The sequence below is a fragment of the Sceloporus occidentalis genome, unplaced genomic scaffold, assembly GCF_023333645.1.
Source record: "Sceloporus occidentalis isolate IW3139 unplaced genomic scaffold, rSceOcc1.0.p SCAF_1, whole genome shotgun sequence".
In the NCBI taxonomy this organism is placed as follows: Eukaryota; Metazoa; Chordata; class Lepidosauria; order Squamata; family Phrynosomatidae; genus Sceloporus; species Sceloporus occidentalis.
In genome coordinates, this window is record NW_028316981.1 from 185410007 (window position 1) to 185429247 (window position 19241).

Below are 19241 nucleotides of genomic sequence, written 5' to 3' on the forward strand. Positions count from 1 at the left end.
CCAGATACGAGTCAAATGTATAAAAATATGCATCCCTCTCTCTCTCTCAGTAGAGAACTCACCGAATCTGAATGGACAGATAAAAGAAATATTTTCCCCCCACATAGCATATTGCTAGAACTCACTGCTTCAGGATGTAGTAATGGCTGCCAATGTAGACAGTTCTAAAAGAGGTTAAATTCATAATTTTGCCAATGGCTATATATCACCTCCAGAGGGAGTATGCCTCTGTTGTTAATTGCTTCAAAATGTGCATTTCTTCTGGTGGGCTTTCTACATACGTGATAAATGTTAAGATGTGAACAAATTATAGTTTTAATATTCTAATAATTTAATTTTATCTCAATGTACTATTTTTGTATGCTTTTAATTGTACGGTTTTTAATGTTGTGAGCCGCCCTGAGTCCCAGTTTGGGGGAAAGGGTGGGATATAAATAAATATAAAAATAACAACATTCTAACAAAACGTTGGATGGTCTAAAACAGTAGTCCCCAAACTTTTTTAAACTACTCTGCCCCGCTTCTTCTTGGGCGACAACCCTAGTGCCTCTCCAACACATATTTCTTGATATTAGGTCTAATATTCAACTGTACATTCAGAACAAGCAGTCTCAGTCACTGCTCTATCTGGTCACCCTGGAAGTAGCAACCAAGTAGCTGGCTGAGAAGTGACTGAGAAGCCTCTTGACCATGCCAGCCTTGTGGCAGAGGTGTCACTAAGTGACACCGTAAGTGGGATGACACCACAACCATCACCATAGCAATGCCACTGTTGCTCCCTAAATGTCTTCCTTTTTGGAAGAAATAGGGTGTAACATTAACACACTTTGTAAGACAGAGGAGCTCAGTGCCCTGACTCTCCTTCTGAGTTCTCCAGTGGCCGGATCGGGGTCATGGCATGGGGTTTTGAGGAACCCTGAAAAGAATTTTCATGCAACTCTCAATCCCACCATGGTTCTAAATGTTGTTTATTGCCCTTGTCTTTCTTGCACACCAATATATTGACTGAAAGTCCCCAGCTGCCCCCTTTTCCTTCCAATGTCCCCCTCCTGCCCTCTTTACTGGCTTCCTGGATCTTTCCACTACCCCCAAGGTGGGTTTACTGCCTACTTTGGGAATCACTGGCCTAGATGAAGAGGAGGAAAGGATAGACTTCCCTTTCTTTTCTGAAAATGTTCTGCACATCCTAACTCTGAGCCTGTGCAGACCAGCCATTAAGGCTGGCCTTGGGGGGGCAAAGTTGGGACATGGCATCCACACAACTCTGCCCGCTGACCACATCACATGGCGCGCATTGTCAGGGCACTCATCTGGCACTGCATCTACAGCACTGCTCTGGCACTGGTGGCTATGGTACCCTTTCCAGGGGGCAAAAAGGAGCCGCTTTTTGTGGCTCCTTTTTGCACTGCGTAAAGGCCAGATTGGGGCCGCAGTGTGTGGTTGCCGTGGCCCTGATGTGGCGAAGAGAGAGGCGGCTGCAGGTTCCCCCTTCAGAGGTAGTCTGCACAGCCCTTTAAACAAGAGAAAATCTCTCTGTAAATTAGAAAAGGAAGAAAAGATTGGGTTGCTTCTTAATATAAAGTCTGTTTACCATACAAACATTGCCTGCAGACTCATTGGTTATCTGTTACTGATTTTGCTAGGTATTTGCCCCAACTAGACTGCTTCTGTGTTGATCACACTGTCACTGCGACTGCAGAATTTCACATTTTATAGATACTAAGAGCTTGCTATGCAATAGCAATAACAAGTACATTTCTATACCGCTTATCAGTGCACTTAAACATTCCCTAAGTGGTTTACAAAGTGTAAGCTAATTGCCCCCAACAATCTGGGTACTCATTTTAACACCCTTGGGAAGATGCAACCCTGAGTCGAGCTTGAGCCCCTGGACTGGTATTGAACTTGCAACCTTATGGTTTGTGAGTGAGTGGCTGCAGTTAAGGCATTTAACCACTGCACCACCAGGGCTCTGTCATGGCAATCCTCTGGCACTGCATCTAGATACAAATATACAAATATACAAGTGCAATGTTCTTCTGCCTACCTCATACCTAATAAGGTCACTCAAATCTGCATCTTCCACTCAGAGGTCCAAAACTCTGAGAAAAACTAGCTCTCAAGGATATGCTTAGCCAACAAAAATTACAGAAAAAAGAAATTATTTTGTAGATACTACTCATTCATGAATGACTCTGAGTCATCATGATGTAATTGGCCTTTTCTCTTCAGATTTTTCCCAGGCAATTGCAGTGGTGTCCAACGTTTGCCCCTGCAATGGGCTGTACTTCTGTGGGTTTTCTGGAGTGGAGGGGGTCAAAAAATCAGCTGAAAATGTCACGTGAAAGTACCTGGAAGCCGCTTCTGACTTCCAGTTACTGTATTTTGATCACTATTTTAAAAATATTTTCAAAGATTGCGGGGGGGGGGGGGGGGTAGTTTGACCTTTGTTGTTGGTATGTGTCTTCATGTCAACTCCAGTTTTCAGTGATTCTATTCTGGGGTTTTCTTAGCAACAGTTGTTGGGGGGCGGGGGGCTTGCCATTGCTTTCTTCAGAGGCTGAAAGAATGTGACTTGTCCAAGGACAAAAGGCCTGTTTAAATAGGAAAGTTTTCACCTCCTGGCAAAAAGACAGCAGAGAAGGGGCCACTGAAGGGTGCATATACACTGTAGAAATAATGCAGTTGATTCATGGCTCCATTCTACAGAAGTCTGGGGTTTGCAGTTTTGTGAAGCACCAGCACTCTTTGGCAGAGAAGGCTAAAGATCTTGTAAAACTACAAATTTCAGGATTCCATAGCATGGAGCTATATCACTTAGGCCCCATTCCCACTGGGTTATAACGTGAATCAAGAATCAAATTAGAGATGCATCATTCCCATTTGAGTGCGTGTTCGATCCTCATTGCACCGATTTCGTTCCCATTGGAATTCGGATCTGATCCTCATGTATTCGATTTTTCCTTAGAAAACCCGAATCAGTGGTGGATAAACCGGTTTAAAAAGAGTGCACATTTTTAGAGATTTTTTCCTGCACCTCTTGAGTCTGATTTAGGGCAAATGAATGGGAACAACAAGGATGTCTGATTTGGGAACTTGGGGATGGGAGGAGCAGTGCTCAAGGGTGTCATCCTCTTGTTCTCTTCCCTGCATTACCAGCGCCATTTTCACCCGTTCGCATAGTCTTTCCCTTTATGGAGTGGGAAGCAGGGTAAGGCAATCACGCTACATTGACCTCCAAACGCAGTAAACACATTACGCCCCCTGCAACCTCCCCCCTGCTCCATATTTATAGATCGACATGTGAGAGACCCACTGAACACCATTTTAAACTATTCTTTTTTTCTTTTTTTGCCTCTGCCTGAGCGCCTGAGCAGCAGATGGGCTTTGTAGTACATGCCTGCTTGATCGCCCCCAGAGAGCTCAGGTAGCAATGGGGAGGCAAAGGTACTTGGGGGGAATAGAGGCTCCTCCTCTCTTTCCCAGAGGGACTATGGGAAGACACAGAAGAGGCTGGACACCAAGGGATTTGGGGTGAATAGGGGTTCCCTTTTCCCTTTCCCGGAGGGGAAAAGCACCTCAGCGACTGATTGGCTGCAATGTCAAGCGCTTAGGCACATGATTGACAGCTGTTTTTAAAAAAATGGGAATGGGGAGCAAAATAACTCACTTCAAATTACCACGGGGAAAAGACTTGACTTGCGGGCGGTTAACAGCAGCAGCAACAGCAACAACAACAACAACAACAAGAGAACTGATAGATTACTTGAAGGCACATACAAACACACACAAGCATGCAGGCACAAATACACACACTATATTCTTCTAAATGCAGTTTTAAAACTGGGCACCAGAGGGGATCTTAACCATAGAGGAGAGATGTTGTGCCAAGCTGGAATCTTGATACACAGTTATTTTTGTAGTCAAGAAGTATTAAGAATCCCCTTGGGACCAAAGAAACAAGACTGTACAAAATTATGGGGAAAGACATTTTTCAATTTACATCTTCTAAATCACTCCTCCCAGCAAAAGATTTGTCCAAGACAAACAGATTTAATGCAGTGCACACAGAAATAAAGGTGAGACGCCCACAAACAGTAGAATTGAGGCTGAAAAATGCTAGAGGTGTTTCTACAGCTTTTTAAAAAACACATCTTGCATATAACTACCTATATTACATATCTCTATCAGCCATCAGAGGATAACATTTTCATCTTTTGACAAAGTAAATTCACTTCTATAAGAATGCAGATCTTCAAAGTGCCACAAGAGTGTCTTTTTCAAAAAATAAATGTAAAAATGTGACTAAGCTATCCTCTCTGAAATATTCATGAAAACATATACAGGAGTTGGGAATACAGCTTCAGAACTGCCAGAATGTGGTGCTGGCTAGGGGATTCTGGGATTTGTAGTTGGGGGGAACTACCACCCAAGCTCTGGCCACCCAATAAATATTTAAGTTAAAACATTTATATTTCTTAACCCAGCTCTCTTGCTTGTCCATTGAGTGCAAACAAGGCCTTAGAATAGAATTAGACATAAAAAGATTTTCAAAGGCTGTTGATGCTGTAATTCCACCACCACCACCACCCTTTTATAGCCACTGAAATTATTTCATGAGACTACATTTATATTAATGGAAGCAACCGTTTCCCTTTCTGCCACTCATGACTTGCTGAAATAGGTATCTGTGATGTAACAAATAATAATTTTGAACCACACATTGCAGACTGGAAAAGAAAAACCTCATTTCTTTCCCTTTCCTGAACCTAGTGGGTGTTGTGTTGATGAGAGGAGATTTCATTAAAGTCGCTGGCCTCCCCACATCCTCTTGATCATCTTTGCATTTGACCAGACTCTAAAAATATCACTTAGTGGAAACTGGAACATTAGAAATAAGAAGTCGAGTCCAGCTAATCTGAGGCACAAGTAAGCTTTCAAATGAGCACAGCTGCAGGACCTGGCTGGGCTGTGGACCCAATGATATATCACAGAGAACAAGGCCAGTGGCGGCCTTAGGGTTGGTATCACCCGGTGCGGTAACTCATGGTGTCACACACCCCCATTGACTTTCTCCCATTTCACACTATACAGAATCCTTAGTAATGCTTTTTTGCACTAATGTTACTCATAGATCATAATCCCCATATACCACTGAATGCCAGTAATGCCTGTAGTTGTAACCTAAACAACTAGCAAAATTAAAAATATACCTTCAAATTACAATATCATATGTATAACCTAAATGTATTTACATATACATAGTGAAAATTTGGTTAAAATGTAATGTTTTTAAAGAAAATTTTAAAAAATAAAATTTAAAATTTTGAAATTTGAATTTTTAATTCTAAAAACATCCTGGGGGACCCATTCTCTGGAGATGCCAGCCACAGATGCTGGTGAAACATCAGGAATAAACTCTTCTAGAACATGGCTGCATAGCCCGAAAAACCCACAAAAAAGCTATAATTTTAAAGAAATACAGGCAAATGCCATGTTTCTGCCAAAATACAGGTGTTTGAGCAGCTGTGGTGTCACCTCCCTTTTAGGGTGTCACCTGGTGTGGTCCACACTCCCTGTGCCCTCCTAGTGACACCAGTTAACAAGACTACCTAAGACTTTTTGCTGCCTGAGACAAAGAACAAGATGGCACCCCTCCATTCCATGCACAAAAGCCAACTGATTTTTGTCCCCTTCAGTCATGACAATAGGATAGCATTTTCCATAGCTCTCTCATCCTCCCAACACTTTGCTGCCATCTCCTAACATGTACCATCTAAAGTGGCTGCCTGCCACTGCCTAACAGTTGCATTATTGATTTGGTCTTGGAGTGAGAATTGGGTTGACTCTTTCTGGCCTTGCTGGTACCCCCTCCCCAAATGTGCATTCTGTTGTTGTTGTTGCTGTTGCTGTTGCTGTTGCTGTTGCTGTTGCTGTTGCTGTTGTTGTTGTTAACTGCTCTTGAGTCGACCCCAATTCAGAGTGACCTTGTGAACAAGACATTTCCAAGACCCCCCTGTTCTCCATTGCTTTGCTCATGTCCTGCAAATTCATGCCCATGACCTCTGTGACTGAGTGCATCCATCTATGTGGCTCTTTCTTCTCCTCTACCTTTCCTAGCATTATTGTCTTTTCTAATGAGTCATGCCTTCTCATGATATGCCAAAGAGTGACAGTCTCCACTTAGTCATCTTGGCTTCCAGGGAGAGTTCAAGCTTGATCTGTTCAAGGACCCATTTGTTTGTCTTTCTGGCTGTCCATGAGATCCTCACCACATTTCTCCAGTACCACATCTCAAATGAATTAATTTTCTTCTTATCCTCTTCCTTCACTGTCCAGCTCTCACATCCATACATGGTGATGGAGAAATACAATGGCTTGGATGATTCTAACTTTGGTGCTCAGTTGTATATCTTTATTCTGCCCTTTATTCCTAGTCTTCCTCTTATTTCTTGACTGCAGTCTCCATTCTGATCAATGTAATATTTGATTCATTTCATACCCTGTCAGTATATAGGGCACATACAAACCAAGAGTTGCCATGGCAAACCCCCCAAAATGTGTGTTTCAGGAGTTTGAAAGTTCAGTTGTTACCTGAAAGTCTCTCTCTCTCAAGGTTGTCCTCCTTGCTGTCCAAAAATGAGAGGGGTGCCTGATCTCCACTGTGTTCAAAGTTTGGGAGGGCTTGAAGGAGTAATGGAAGTCACATTAAGAAACACTGTGGTCTCAGTCCCATAGGCAAGCCTCAACCAGAATAGAGACATTGATCAATTGTTAAATGGCGAGTCAACACTGACATAAAATCCTATAGATCCAATGGGTCTACTGTAGCTGGAACCACGATGGGATTGCAAGCCTATGGCTGCATCTGCATTGCAGAAATAATGCAGTTTGATACCACTTTACCATTGTGCAATGTGATTGAATTCTGAGATGTGTATTTTCTTGTGCCACCAGAGTTACCTGACAGAGAAGGTGAAATATCTCACAAAACTACAGATCCCAGAATTCTATAACATTGAGACATGGCAAATTAAGTGGTGTCAAACTGCATTATTTCTGCAGTGTAGATGCAGCCTTATGAGGTCACAAGGCCTATGTGTGGGTGTGCCTTCAAGTTACCTGTTGATTTATGGTGACCCCTTGAATTTCATATGGGGTTTCTTGGACATAGAACATTCAGAGGTGGTTTTGTCAGATCCTTCCCATTGAGCCTAGCTGTCCTTGGCAGTTTCCCATCCAAGTTACTAACCAGGCTTGACCCTGCTTAATTTCTAGGATCAGATGCATTCTGGTACTTTCATAGCATTTAGGCCTACCTAGGAACATTTTCTGGACTTGCTTTCCTTTCACCTGTTACAGGTAACTGCCCTACCTGCCAACATTTCACATATCATAATGGGACATGTGTGGCCAAGCAACATCAGAGCGTGCTCACAGGTGTGAAAGTTATCACTGAGGAAGAACAAACAAGCTAGAAGAGGCTGCAGCAGTTTGGTTTTGCCTGAGCCTGCAGGGAAGATCAAGATTCTATGCTTCCTCTGCTTCCCCTGCTGAGTTGAGCGCAAACTACTTTTGTTCTTTGAACTCATTTTGCAGCAAATCACATAAAGTGAGGTCAGGGGGAGAAAGTGGGAGTCATTAAAGAAACTGATACTTCTTGAAAGCAACTGAAAAAGTGCAATGGCAGGGACAGTCGGAGGGTATGAACTGTTGTTTGCTAACTTCCTCCATTGATACAGCTAGGCTAGATGTTACATACCTTTTTTCCAGGCTCATGATTAGCAGAGTTCCCCTTTCCTTTCTCATCGGTTGTTGACATGGATGAGACTAGGCACCATTCCATATGTGTGGTGTGTGAGTGAGTGGGTAAGGGTGTGTTCTACTAACTTATATTTTGACAGATATTCTGGAATTTTGAAATGGCTTTTTGCCATGTGTTTTCCATTTGTTTCTATAAATAATGAAATGAAAGATAGGCATGTAACCATTCAATTCTGGTGAATTAAATGAATGCTTGGGAAAGAATCGCCTGTCATTGCGTCTGATTTTTATCTGGTCATTCCAGAATTCTAAGCACTTGATCACATTTTTTTTCTCCCAGTGGAGATCTCTTGAGAAAAAGAACAGAGAGGATGAGGCAAATCATGTGGGCAGAATTATTGCTCTTTCAAGCTAAAGTGACAAAATTAGGCTCAGACTTTGGGAAGTGAGTTGGGCCAAGAACTTTCCACACCTCCTCAAATTATACAGCATGGTGGGATAGGGTGAAACCCCATAGTGTAATAGCCATAGAAATTAACAAGAATCCCCCAATACTACTTTCTGGAACAATCCCTATAGATAGGAGCAGAACTACCATAACATAATGTCTCCTACTTCCACCCTATAGAGTCAATGCATTAAATCCATAATAAGTTGCATCAGATGATGCTGAGAGATCAAGGAGGAGCCATACAGTAGCATGCCCCTCAACTTGCACCCAGAGTGGATTGTCAACCAGGGCTATTCGGGCTGAAAGGGATCCAGATAATCTGTTTCCTCCAAGAACATATGAAAGTGACTAGCCACCACAAGCGTCTTGCCCCAAAAGGTGATGTTGCTGTTTTAGTTCTCACATACCTTTAGGTCTAGGCAGATTATCTTCAAGAAAGGGCATGTGACAACCTCATTCAAGATAGCAGGCAGCTCCCAAAATGAGTCATTTACCACTTCCCAGAACCCACCTAAGTAAGTCATCTCTGCAAGCTGTTATAAGCTAAGATGCCCCAAAGTACATAAAAAATTAGAATGTCCCAATTTCCCTCTCTACCTCCCACTTCCACCTTTATTTTCAGCTTACTTCAGCTTACTTTAATTGATGTAAACTGAGCAGAACTAGTTTTCACTCAGTTCATGTTCAAGCCTGAGCTGAATGACAGTCTATGTATCGTTTAATTTAAAGCAAATAATATGAAGTCAGAGGCTTTCATGGCCGCCATCCATGGGTTTTTGTGGGCTTTTCAGGCTGCATGGCCACATAGCCCAAAAAACCCACAGATAGCTAAGGAAAACCAAATAATGATAACCAGATCTGCTTAAATCTATGTTGTAGGGTTGTTACTGAACTGAAGGAACTGATTAACTGTGTGTGTGTGTGTGTGTGTGTGTGTGTGTGTGTGTGTGTGTTGTTTTTCCACCTTACGGCAACCTAAGGTGATCCTATCACTGGGTTTTCTTGACAAAATTTGTTCAGAGAGGGTTTAACCTTTACAAGAGCAAAAACAATAGTTCTGAATCATAAATGAGCCTTACCTTGTTTTTGCTGATGCATGCATTTCAGTGGCTGAAATTTCAGTATGTTTTTAAAAAGCATTTGTTCTTCATGTGAGAAAAGGAGAAATACCCACTTTATAAATGTGCCTGATACCTGAAGCTTTTGTTGAGCAATTAAGAAATGTAAAAATAAAACCTGTAATTTCATGTAAAAATAAATAAATGCCTGAACATCTATTAAGAAGTAAAGTTACCAGATCTCTTCTGGTCTTGGAAGCAAAGCAGGATCAGGCCCGGTTAGTACTTAGATGGGACTCTGACAAGGAATACCAGATGCTGCAGGCTACATTTTAGTGAAAGGAACTGGCAAAACCTCTCTGGATATTCCTTGTTTAAGAAACCCCTGTGAAATCCAGTGAGTCTCGCTGGCGGGTTACAGACCGCCCTCAAGCGGCCGTTTTCCCACCGCCGCAATTCGCTGCAGAGGGAAGCCCCAGCGGCCAGACCGCAAGGCTTCCCAGCGCAGCAAAAAAGGAGCGCCGAAATGGCGCTCCTTTTCAAAACGCGGAAGTGGTGCTACGAGGGGCGAAGCGCGCCCTCGCAGCGTCACTTCCGCCGCAACACGTCTGGACGCTATGCATCCAAGACATCAAAATGGTGGCTCCCATGTGGATGGGCGCCGCCATTTACGACGCACTCCGCGCGTACTAGGAAGAAGGGCCGTGAGGAAGGTAAGACCCTTCCTAAGCCTAATACGGCCCTTCCTAACCCTAGTACACACGGAACGCATACTTTATGGTGGTCTGTAACCCGCCTATGAAGGCAGACACAAAGAACAGTCAACCACACTTTGGAAACACCACGGATTCCAGATCCACAAGCAACTGTAGATCTACTATTGTTTGCACAGGCTAGATTGTTCTGTTAAAAGCAACTACTTATATATTTCTGGCAGCATTGAGGAGGCCATCTCTTTTTTATAGAAAGCTCTGGCAACAAGTCCTGAAAATTATATAAAATTTAATCATCATCGAGCTAAAATCATCTAACTAGCTAGCAGCAATTTTGCATCCAGACCTCCGTCTGTTCAGAGGTAGGGGGTCGAGGAAAACTGAATCACAAGCAATATATCAAGCACTCTTTTCTTCCTTCTCCTAAAAAAACCTCAAAAGCACAAGTTAGTCCTCGAACACCCAAGGTCATTTCTTTTGGCCCAAAGACCTTTCTGGAAAGATTTAACTAATTCCTGTAATGTTATGGGGACATTAAAGATTGCTTTACAGATACTTTAACCCTCCACATGTCACAGAGAAAGATAAGGCTGTGTAGCTCTAAGCCCCGTTTTACTCCAGGGATCACAACTGTCATACTTCAACCCCATTACAAATGGCTGAAGCCTTTCCCCACCTGCTGTTTCATACAAAGCTCAATGTCTTGTCCTGCATTAAAAACAACAAAGAGTTGAGTAGCACGAAAGACACCTGGAACTTCCAAATAAGGATTTTTTTTTTAATTCCACAAATATAGTCTTTCATTTACGGACTTTAGCTTTTCATGAGATAAGAATTCACAAAAACTTCTAGGGATCCTCAGGAGTTTCCTGCAGATGATCTCCTTACAATGCATCCAGTTACAGGAAAATAACTGGAACGTGTGTTATGCTCTTTACAGGATGAATGGGGGTGGATTGGTTATTGCCTGGTTGGAACAGAATTCTGATTTCTGTACTGTCCAAAAATGTGAGTTGCGATGACATAGGCCCATCACCAAGAGGATGCCAGCCATAGTTCTGTTGATGACAATGATGTATTGGCCTGGCAAACCTATCGTAACTCAGCACATGCCCATTATAACCATTTTAAAACCCTAATATTATTTTCTGGAAATATATGTTTTAATTACTGAGGAAACTACAATGGTTTAAAATATTGACATATTTCAGAAATATTACCTAGATTAAAGAAATTCATAATAGTGTAACACTATAGTGCTGATTTTTAAAAGACTGAATATTTTCCTTCTAGTTAAAGATTTCCAGTTCAAATACAACATTAAACATATTTTTGACAATTCAGTGGATAGTCATCCTTAAATACATAAATAATTGGTGCTAAGGAAATGATTTTTTTAATGGATCACATAGATTTTCCCCCCCAGTGATCATGCAGTTAAACTGGACCTTTTGGAACTGGACTGATGTGAATGAAATGCAATAGGATAAACATACAGAAAAAAGGACAGTATCCACAACTGAAATTCATCTTGTTGTTTAAGTTAGACAATCTTCTAAAAAATATTCAAGTCCATGGATGTTCACATCAACATATTTTAAAAGTTAACCAAAATACACAGAAAAGCAAATTAGGGAAAACTAATTACAAGATTTGATTATCAAAAAGGGACTACCCCTATTTTATTCCTTGGTTAAAATCATTAGCAAGAATTCAGTTTGACTCAAACTGAAAGGTGTGCCCATAGTGAGCCTGGAAGAGTTATTGAAACAGTTTTCTGCTTCTCTGAAATCTATTCTTCATAACTTAAATTCCGTTTCCCAGTTTCACTGATGTGACAGCCCTCAATAGTGCATATGAAACAGATGTTATGTAGGCAAATTGGTCCTTGAACAGATCAAACCAGAAATCTCCCTGGAAGCCAAGATGATCAAACTGTCGTACTTTGATCACATCATGGGAAGGCATGGATCACTAGAAAATACAATAATGCTAGGAAAGGTAGAGGATAGAAGAAGAAGAGGAAGACCACAAACTAGATTGACGGACTTAAACAGAGAGGTCACGGGTATGAGTTTACAGGGCCTAAGCAGAACAGTGGAGGATAGGAGGACTTGGTGATGTCTCATGCACAGGGTCACCATGAGTTGCTACCAAAGTGCACTGCTTCTCAATAGAACTGTGTGATCCATTGTTTCTGATCAGTTTCTTATAAATGCATAACTCCATTTTAAAAAGCCTCAAGGTGAAACTCCTTTTTACAATGTCTTTTTAGGCCTGGCTGAGCCTTCTTTTCCTCTGCATCTGCTAACTAACCCTCTTGGTGGGGAGTCTGGATGTTGCAATTGAAGATTTTTTTCAGCGTCTGGAAACCATTTATGGGTTTGTTTATATTTGTTTGTTTTGAGCAATAAAAAATATAACAATGTAATAATCTGTACTTTTTTGCTAGAATTATTAGAAGACATCCGGTGTGGCATAGTGCAGAAATAATCTAGTTTGGCACTGCTTTCTGTGCCATGGCTCAGTGCTAGGGAATTCTAGGAATTGCCAAGAAAACCCCATGATAGGTTCACTTTGGAGTCACCATAAATCAAAAATAACTTGAAGGCATGCAAAAACAACAGCTGTTACTAATTTTAGTAGGATTACTTAATTGATCTGTAATGGTAGAATAATATTTCCCCTTTTTCCTTTTCCTTTTCATTACAGTCAGAATGGGGAGGGTCAGAGCCCTGCTGAATATTAATTGTATCTGGGTTTTTTCTTCTCCCCCCCCCTTTTTTTTTTCTCTTTTTCATTTTTCTATTTCTTTATCTTTAATTGTATATTTCTTTCTATCAGATAGCAATAGCAATTGCTATGTATGAGTGTGAATGCTGGACAATGACAAAAGCTAAGAGTAAGAAAATCAATTAATTTGTGATGCTAGAGAGAGTTGATAGATACTATGGACTTCTAAAAAAAGTGAGTTGGAATTCAAAACAAATCAAGTCTGAATTGTCACTGAAAGCAAAGAGGACTAAATGGAGGCTGTCATACTTGGGACATATCATGAGACGATGTGACTCACTGGAAAAGATTATAACCCCTAGTAATGTGGGAACAGTTCAGTTCAGTTCATCTTTATTATGGCCATAAACTGTAACACAGGGGTAGGCAACCTTTTTGAGCTGGGGGCCAGGTTGCTGTCCCTCAGACAACTGGGGGTCCGAAGCCAAAAAATAAATAATTAAATAATTTTTAAAAAATTAAATAAATAACTGAACCAGGACAAATGTAGGACAAAATTTTCAAATGGTGGACACTTTTTTTAAAAAAGTGGAGGACACGCGAAAAAAATTGCTGATTTTTTAACAAATGTTAATATAAATGCATGTTTCTGAGGTTTCTATAGACAATTGCCCCTGCGCGCGAGAGGCCAAAGGCCCCGGCGGCAATTGGCGGCAGGACCGGGCTGGGGCCGGTCCCAAGGCCTCGCCAGGCCGCATCCGGCCAGTGGGCCGCAGGTTGCCTACCCCTGATGTAACAGATCAATACTAGCCAATTGCGGATTTTAACCTCAGCTGCACAGAATCTGGCAAAATTATATGTTATATCCAGATTGGTGTCTGAAAAGCAACAAAGAGGTATAAAATTGACTGGTGTGTCCTTGATGTTTATACAATAGAGGAGAGATAAGGCTGAGGGGGGCATCCCTGTAGTATGAGCACTGGAATAGTGTGTGCTCTGTTGTCTCTATTTGGCCAGAATCACATGGACATAGCCTGTCTAAGAATTGGATCTTCTTATATATCAAAAACAGTTGAAAGGAGATCATGTCATCATGCTAAAGTAAAGGCTCTCTGGTGTTTAGGCCCTCCAAGGTTTGCTAAATATGTCAAAGTTGATGCCAAGTATCTGTTGAAGTCACTTGAAAGTTGGGATGCTAGCTAGGTCCAGTTGGCACTCTATATCTAGCACCCATTGTTTGATGGCTGCATTAGCCTTTTCATATCCCATGCTGAGCAGAAGATCTGGAGAAAAACCCAGTGAAAAAATTGTAGTCATCACCATGTTTCCACGTAGAGTGGAATTCATCACTCAGGGTAAATGGAGCAAGGCCAGTGAGAAAGAAGGATAGTCTGAGCCAGTAGCTGAGTAGAGTAACTCACACTCTGGCCTCCATTTTCATAATGCATGACTCCAGTCTCAGAATTGCATTAGAGACACACTTTGGAGCTTGGAATGCTAATCTTAGAGATTTGGATTGCACTAGTTTTCTAGAGAAAAATTGGACATGTTAAAAGAAGCTGAAAAAGTGAGAGAACAGATTATTGATCGGGAGTGTCCCTACCTAATCGGAACATTGGAGGTACTGAATACATGGCTAAACAATACAAACAAACAAACAAGCTTCATTTATATACCGCTTCATACCCCTAAGCAGTGTCTAAGCGGTTTACAACTGTAAGCTAATTTGCCTTCAACAATGTGGGTACTCATTTTAGCAACTTCCTTGGAAGGATGCAAGCCTGAGTCAAGCTTGAGCCCTTTTGCTTGTCTTGAACTCGCAACCTTGTGGTTTTGAGTGAGTGGCTGCAGTACAGGCATGTAACCACTGCGCTACCAGGGCTCTAAATGCTATGTGCAGGCGCTGAATGCATGGCTAAATGTTATCACTACAGGATCCCAAGTCTCTAATTGGGAGGGGAACTGTGTTTCAGTGTTCAAGACTGTAGAGACAATGTTGAATGGAATGAAAGTGAACAAGACTGGAGGCTAGAGACTATATAAGGATGAAAAACATCAAGAATGCTATCAATTGTTTTCAACAATTAATAAACTATAAATATTTAATAACAATCAATGGGAGAAAAAAGCCTATATGTCAAACTTGGATCCTGAAATGCATAATGTCCCATTTAAAATGCAAGTTCACATTTCAGGTTCAAATTTTCATTTCAGCTCTCTTACTAAACCACTGCTATATAAAATGCAAGCTTCCTCACTGGTTGGTAAGTGGAAGGAAAACTACACATTTTACTTTCCAAACAGACAAATGGTGGTTATGAAAGGACCAAATGAACAGTCTGGATGAAAGTGTTCCAGCCCAGGGCCTTCAACATATGAGCAATCTTCCAGACATCACCACAGGCTGCAACAATGTAGAGGAAACCGTCACAACCTTTTTAGTGCCTGAAAAACGCTGAATGATAGACAAGTGGTTTTTCTCAAAATGCTCCTTTACAAAGATGTGGTTTTCTCGGTTTGAATATGCTTTTCTTGCTGTTGCTTCTTAGTAGGAAGGTAGCAGTAATGCAAACAGAAATATTTGTTTCCACTGAAGTGGAAGGATAGGTTAAATATTCTGTCTCTTTCTTTCTCTCAAACCCCCCCCCCCCCCCCCAAGCTTGTGATTGCACCTTCCACTGCAGGAAGGAAAGTTCCTAACAGAGTCTTCTTGAAACAGCTTTCTAAGGATGTATACATTTATAGTATCCATCATGTATAGATCCACCAGTATAGTTATGCTTGGTCTCACAGTTGTACCACCACCAGATGACCCAAAGCCTTGTGCTTACCCATTGCAGAATGTTGAAAGAGCTCCCCGTGGATCCAAAGTGTATGTTGGTAGAACAATTAGCTGTACTCAGAATTGTAATTCTTTGTGGTGTAATTTCTCTATTGCATTGACATCTATTTTTATTTTTTATTTAGTGCTTTATGTTTGCATCCAAATTTTGCAAAACTACTGAACAGCACACGCACAAAGATCCTAAAATCAAGTCCTGTACCAGCACGTCACTGGACGCATGGAACTTTTGGGATAGTGCCTATGTGTCAAATTTAATTTATTGTTAACACACAGGATAGCCCTCCTTCGTTTCTAGTCGACCTTTGATATCAGCTTGATTTTAAAAGGGATGTTTGGTCACGTAGCCACCAGAAGTGCCCTGATGCGAGAACAATAGTCAAGTATGGATATCCAGCAGACTTGGCTTGGGAGCATATATAGACATGTTAGGTCTTTTGAGGCTGGAATCTGCATAATCCCTTCACACAGGTGTGTGATGGGGGCAACATACTGGGCACTTGCCAAAGGTTGAGAATCAAAGAGCTGGGCACTTGCCAAAGGTTGGGAATCAAAGATGACACCTCTTTGTGTGGTGCTGTGCAGACTGGCCATTTGGGCCAGCTTGGAGGTGGAGTTGGGGTGTAGTGTCTCCATGACGCATGCCTTGGCTCCGCCCGCAGGGTGGTGTGATACCGTGCACTGCATGGCACATGGCATCATGGCACTCCTCTGGCACTGCATACATGGCAACATGACTATCGCACCCTTTGCAGGGAGCAAAAAGGAGCTGCTTTTTGCACCCTGCAGAGACCAGATCAGGGCCACGTCGTGTGGTTGCCACAGCCCTGATCTGGCTGTAACAGGGGCGGCTCCAGGCCGCCCCTTCGGGGCTGTGTGTACAGCCCCTATAAAACATTTGCATTGATTGCCCTACCATTTCCACACATCTCTGGCCATTCTTCCTCCTATAAAATCCACTCAAACTGCCTCAGGACACATTTCACCCTATAAATATGCCTAACTGGACACCTCAAATTTGGTCCACTTGGAATCAGGAGAAACTGTTAGATTCAAGCTTGACCTCTCAGTATTACTGTGCCACAAAGCAGAGTACTGAGCCCCAGTCATCTCACAGTCTTCCTCCAGATCAAAGCCTTGGTTCTGGAACTGGTAAAGTATAGCCCACTGCAATCCTTTAATTCACTGTCTGCTACCACTTTTTATAACTTAGTTATTGCATGTGAATGTGAGAGAGTGTTTTGTGTGTATCTTAGATCTCCTTTTAATCAATAAATTAATTAATTTGGAACCTGCCTCCGGAGTTTTTGGGTTCAGAACCATTATACATAATAAAGCTTGTGTCCTGGCTTTAGAGTTGTCTGAAGCTTTCTCACTACTTCCTATCAAGCTAATTCCCCCATTGAACACAATTTGTGGGTGCCTTCCAAGGCATTTATGGTAACAATATAACTTGTTTAGTGTTTATCAGTGATGTATTCAAGTCTTTTACTCCAAGAGTCACGTCTCTACCTTCAAGTGTCAGGCCTTGCCAAATACTTTCAAGCCAAGTCTCAAGTTAAGTCTCAAGTCTTGGAGCCAACTTTAACAGAAAAAAAGCAAGTGGTAGTGGAATGTGAGAAAAACCCGACGTGTTTTCATTAATCCAACAAATGGTCTGAGAATTCCTAGTTCAGACATTTCTAAAGTTTGATTCTAAATTGCTCCCTATAGACGGCCTCAAGACCACTCCTAGCCAAAATGTAATCAAAATGAGTAATCTGGTTGTGTGATCAAAGTGACAGGAAGATGGTTCTGTTCCAGTTCTGGGAATTTTTTTTTATAAAAAAAGAAGGTTTGATTCAGAACTGCATGTAATACTGAATATTTTAAAGGCGTGGTGTAATTTATTTTATTAAAGAGCTGGCACTGCTACCATTTTCCTCCCCAGGCATTCACAATGATTCTCCTGGGACTGACTAACCTCTTGCCTTTTGCCATTCTGCTCAGAGAAGGTACGGTTCCTTGTTTTTTGATAAGTTTTAAGCCTAGGGATAGTACTTACATTGACCCTGCATTAGTCAACCCAGGTTTTTAATTTCTAGACTTATACATGAGAATATACAGTAATTAAGGTACCTGTTATTTCCAAGCACTACTCTCTACTTATACTGTAAGTAATATGGCTTTGCATGGTCTAACACAGAAAAAAATGTCTGTATCTCTTTTCAATTGGGTATGGTCTCCTGAAATTTCCTCCAGAAGAACAAGCTGACATGGTTACATGCTATATCTCATTCCCAATGGTGCCACAGGATTGGGAAACAGTTGTTTACATGGCCAATTGATGCCTAGCTGATAGTCAACACTTGTATTGAATTTGCTAGTTTGATGGAATTTTCCCAGCCCATGTGCCTTGCAATAGTGACTTGGCAACCTTGGCAAGCTATGGCCGCATCTATACTAACAGGAAAATATAGGACCCGTACAGACAGGCCAAAATAAAGCTGCTTCAGGTCACTTTGGAGGTATTCTGTTTCAATTATGCATGTGTCCTAAGAGGCCAGAAGCCATGCTAAAGCCATGCTCCGGTCCTAAGGACTGGAGTGCAGCTTTGGTGCAGCTTCTGGCCTCTTAGGACGCATGCATAATTGAAACAGCATGCCTCCAAAGTGACCTGAAGCAGCTTTATTTTGGCCTGTCTGTACAGGCTCATAGTTTACGTTTGGGTTACTCTAATCCATGATGACCACAGCAAATTTGGGAGAACTTTCCATGCGCAGTTCTCTCTTTCTAACTCACCCTGGTCCAATAAACCACAGCATGTGGCCGTGGCTGATTTGGTTTCCTCCTTCTTCATATATACAAATGTATGTATTTCTGCATAACTCCCCACCCTCTGGCCCCATGTCAACATCATTATGGTCTGCAGTCCACATGCATGCACAAATATCTAGATTTTTTTTACGCAGAACTGGGACAAATCCCCATTTATTCCCTTCTGGATTCCCTGAGGTGATGAAATGTCTTGGATTTGGCCCCAATTATTCTCTACATCTTTATGCAGCATGCTGTGGAAACTAGGTGCGACCGTATTAGTTGTCAAGGATTTGTGGAAGAGATGCTTGGATAATAGAGCCCTGGTCAAACAGGAATAACAGAATCCCAAGCTGCCAACAGAGAGATATGCACCCATACTCAGATATGATGACGTAAAAAAAACATTGACATGTGCCATGAGTTTATTTAAAAATAAAACACATATAGTAAATATGTCAACATAACATACTCATTATTATAAATTAGCTTGTAAATAAATTACTTTCACAATATTTTAAAACTTTTTTTCTATTTAATCACATTACTGAATATGAGTTATGTCAATAGTGCCATTGCTTTGAAGGCATTGTGCTTGTGGATTCTGAAGTGTGAGGAAGCAAGCCTGAATTTTTGCTATTGTGCATTTCTTCTTCTCTTTCCATTTTGCACTCTCTTTCCCTCTCCCCTTTTATTTTAGCTATTGCCTGGGCCATGTTTCTTTTGGTTTTTGAGAAAAGTAAGTTGGTTACAGAAAACAGAGCTAGTCAGATGAAGACAAAAGAGCTCTGAAAGTAATGTACTGGAGGCCAGGCAGAAAATGTGGGACAAATGAGAAAGTAAGAGAATATTACATTCTGCTGCAGAGTGATATTAAAAAGGGA